Source organism: Lactuca sativa, chromosome 5, assembly GCF_002870075.4.
Source record: "Lactuca sativa cultivar Salinas chromosome 5, Lsat_Salinas_v11, whole genome shotgun sequence".
Lineage (NCBI taxonomy): Eukaryota > Viridiplantae > Streptophyta > Magnoliopsida > Asterales > Asteraceae > Lactuca > Lactuca sativa.
The window spans coordinates 21,906,834-21,911,750 of record NC_056627.2 but is presented as its reverse complement, the minus strand read 5'-3'; positions in this window follow the sequence as shown (position 1 = coordinate 21,911,750).

The following is a 4,917-nucleotide window of genomic DNA, read 5'->3' as shown; positions in this document are numbered from 1 at the left end:
ATAGAATATGCTTGATTCTAACATTTTATGCAATCATCCTTTCGTAATGTCACTGCACCAAAGTCACAAAGACTATTGCCAATGATATTACAAAGTCCTCTATTGGAGATTGTTACAATACAATTCCTTAGATATGATGTCTCTCACTCAAAGTACATTCCTTTAAACACTCTTTTGCATAAAAGTTTCTAATCTAGACATAGATTTTCAATATTCAATTCCCAATATGGAGACACTTCCATATGTTCCATATGACAACTCATTTTTAATAGAATCTTTTCTATTCATAATAGAGTCGATATGGTCCATCCAATTTGGAAACATTTCCATATTTTCTAATACTATACTTCCAACTACTCACAAGCAACCAATCCTCGTCGAACTTTGGATTGTCCTTTGATAGTTGTTTAATTATTCTAGGCAAAACCGATTCTAGTCCTTTTTTTTCTAAATGCGCTAGACATTTGGAAAATTTTAGAATGGTCAAACATTAAAGCACTTGCAATCGATCCTTTACCCGAAGCGTATGGGACACGACACATAATGTTTTATTTGCTATGTTCTCAAAATTCGAATTGTGAAGAGGAATGCCGTAATCATAATCGAAATTTTAAGAACACACTATGTACCTTTGACTAAATTTTATTAACATTCCACAACCTAAGCCTTTAGATTTGAAATGAAGCATAATGTTCTCTCCCTTAATTATAGCAAAACAACTCTTCAACTATTGCGACTTTGCAAAGTATGACTCTTGTTTTCTATAATTAATATTGCTAACCTTGCAATACTTTCCTTAATAATCATAAAATCATAACTTTTATGCTCCCACTATCATGATGATTATTATAAAACATAACATTTATGCTCCCACTAGCTTCGACATGTATTCATAAACATCTTAACTTTTAGAAAAACAATTGAATTTCTTAAGTCCATGTTTCTAATACTTAATGCTTTGATAATCTTTTATCAAGGCTTCTTGAACTTATACACCTTTGCCTTAGATAGTTCATATGTGTTTCTAAACACTTAAGACTAATTGCCAAACCTCACAATTCAAATTATGGAAAGGGATACCGTAACCATAATCGAATTCGAGAATGCAATTTTACAATCACTATCTTCTTAAAATCTCTCTTACTGAAAGCATTTCCTCACAATCATTTTCATGAAGGAGGAAATCTTATGACACTTAGATTTAAACGGCGTATGTGTTCCTATCCATGCGAATTTGTTAAAACCAAAGTTTACGACAAATTCATACTCATATGGACCGAACTTTCTTAATCTTGATTTCTTGCCTTATGGTAGCATAGCTGCCCACCATGTCTTCCGAGTAGTTAAGCAGCTCACCTTTTCCTATCAATGAACCTTTCATTGATTAAGGTGCTTTGCCTTTTATGCGTTCAAAATGATAACTCATAGGACTCACATGCATAATTAACTCGATTGGAACGGCACAGAAACAAAATAATGTCAAAACGATAGGTTGTAAACCTCAACTCGTGTGCTAGTGATGATCGATAAGGTTTATTTGATTTGTTCTTGAAACCTTTCAAGACCAATAAGACTCCCACTGACTCCTTGACATATAAGATTCTCTTGTCAAAACATTTCTTGACAAACAAATATTCAAGAGTTAGTGTAGCTTTTCACAAAACTCTTCATAAATTGGTCCTAGTTGGTCTTTGTTTTATCCAAGACATCACAACTTTCCACATTTGATGAATGTTACAAACCTTCTTAATACTTTTCACTCATTGTCACAATCTTAACTTTAAGACTTGTTTTCAGAACGAAGTATGATTGACTTCTTGATTTAACCATTTCTTCAATTCTTGATTCCTCTTCTTAGACATACAATTGTACTAAGACTCACTTAGAGGATCAATTGAGGTATGGTTCTTAATCATTAAGACCTATCATAAAGCATAAAAGGTACTCTCCCATCTTCTTAGAATGGAGAAACTTTTATCTTTCTGCCTACTTGATTCTTCTTATTCGTTCTGCTATTGATCTAAACCCTTTAATCAATTCAGAATTACACTTAATCTCATATTTACTAAACCTTTAGTAAATCATGATGAATATCTTTGTTACTCTTATGGTGGACTTGATCAACACACAACTTTGTGTATCCGATCTCCAAGTCCTTCACTTGACACTTTGTCAATGAATTAGTCTAATTTCCAAATATGAAATTTCTCATTCATCGTGCAACCAAGTTGCATGATTCCAAATTTCTGTCCAATTGAAACTTGGGAGATGAGAAACTCTCCCTATTTGGTAAATTCTCGACTTTTTCCATAAACACCATAAATAAGAATCATATCCATTTGTTGTAGAAATATGCAAACACCAATTTTCATAACGATTTCATTGCAAGGAAATAAACAAATAAATAAATAAGTCAAACAAAAATTTATTTTATTTATAAAAGCAGCGGAAAACATTTGTCCTTACAATGCAAAATCCATTGAAAACTATGTATTTCAAAAGAAAATTTTCTAACAACTCTATCATAACTATCTAAGCTCAAAATCTAATCTTCAAGTCCATGCAATAAAGATCCATTCCTTGTGATTAGATTCATCTTGCTCTTTCACCAAGCTTCCTTTCTTTTCACCGATCCTATAAAACATTCAAATGCAATCTTATTACATTATGTATTAAGAATTAATGAATAGGAACTTAATGGAGTTAGTGGATTTTACCTGAAGCACAGCCATACTCTTTGACTCTCCCATCTTCTGGACTCTTCAGGCTCTTTGGGTAGACTTGTATCCAACGCCCTTTCTTTTGGCAGCAAACGCAGGTTGGTTCTCCTAGAACGTCCTCGGAAGCATGGTCGGTTGACTTTCCCAACAAATATGCTCCATTGCTTCGCCAAATCATTTCTGATTCAGCAACAATGAGCATGTAAGTTAGGTCATGAGGTTGTCGTCATGATCCATCATATAATACTTTCTTTTGAACTCATTATATGATTCAGGAAGTGACTGCAAAACCCAATTCACAGCCAACTCATCTGGGAATGACACACCCAACATTATCAACCTATCAATGTGTGATTTCATTCCTAGAACGTGGGCACACACGGGTTTACCATCTTCATGTTTCATTTCCAATAGGGCTTTAGTGATATTGAACCTTTCAATTCTTCGATCTTGTGGGTTGGGGAGAACAATAGGAGGAGGAGGAGGAAGTGAAGCATGATTTCTTGTTCCTCGATTGAATCGCGGAATACCATCTTCATGTGGAAAGCTTGTTCCACGGGATTTGGGAAAACCATAGTTGTCGAACTTTGACATCTACAAAACAGGAGAAAAACAAATTCAAGTTATTTGATAGATTGAGTCCTTAGTAAATCACCCAAATGAGATACTAAGGCTAGGACCCAACACAATATTCTACAACTCGGGAGAGGGATGATGTAACCCTAATTGCAGAATATTTGAAGATAAGCGAATGACGATTCACTAATTTCCACCATGAAAAACGAAAAAGAAATTTAAGTTTTAAACCTATGAAAACTCCTAGATCCTTTGAGATTCATTGAATCATTTCAATGGCATGTTTAAATCTCGATATGCCCCTCTTGTTTGTGACTGGGATGCTGAGGATCACAAAGCGGGTGTGAATAACCATGCAAATTTACATGGTGCCCTCACATGTTACAGTTACCTATTCGATATGCCGGTAAACCACACACGCTCCACCAAACTATGACCAACATTGAGTCACCCTTTGCTACCTTTGCTTAGAACCATTTAGTGTGCCGGTAAACCACACACGCTCCACTAACGTCTTCGCAAGGGCACAAAGTGTAATTTTATGGAATTGCATCAATTCACTTTGCCTAAGTAACTAAGATTGGGAATTTTTAAAACATTTAGTTACTTTAGTAATTCATTATACTTATAATGGAAGGTTTCGTCCTATCCTACCCGTTTGGCTAACGACCCTCCACTAGTCAAGAGTGCGGTGGGTAAGAGTGGATACCCATTAAATCACCATTTTATAGGCAATTTCCTTAAACACCCCTTATAGACCAGCTTCGTGAATGAGGCCTACTAACGGTAAGACTGACTTTTACTCATACATATATATAATGTTAGACTTTTAATGTTATATATAGTATAGGGTGTATTTTACACTTTTTAAAATACTAGGTGGTCTAATTTAACAATTATACTTTTAATTCAATTAAATTGTAAACCTAAACTTTTATGGATTTATTAAACCTCTTTTAATTATACACCTTAATTAATTAATAAAACCATAAGGGTGTGATTTGAACTTTTTCAAAACTATACTAGAGTTTTAGAATTTAACATTCCTAATTAAACTTTTAATCAACTTTTAAATTCCAAAACTTGAGGGCAAGTTTTGAAACATTTCAACACATTAGGGTTTAGAATTTAAATATACATCAAAATTAAACCATTTAATCAAAATTTAAATTCCAAAACTTGAGGGCAAGTTTTGAAACCTTTTTCAAAACATTAGGGTTTTAACTATTTAAATTTAAAAACAACAAAACTTTTGGGTTCAAATTTAAACTATAAAACCTAAAGGGCAAAATATGAAACTTTTCATAACAACAAGGATCAAATAACAAATAATTTAAATTAACATTTAATCACATAATTATCCATATTTGATTTGTTTAATGATTTCTTGCAAAACAATTTATCAATTTAGTCAAAATAATTAATCAATTATCTTATAAGGAAACAATTATCTTATTGATTGATAAATATCTTCAATTAGATCAAAATTATAGTCAAATATATCATATAATCGGATTAATATTGATCTAACATGATAAGGTAACTATCCCAATGCAAAAACAGCAAGAAATCCCGAGATAACCTCCATCTGACGAGTTGACTCGTCGAGTCAAGCCTGGAC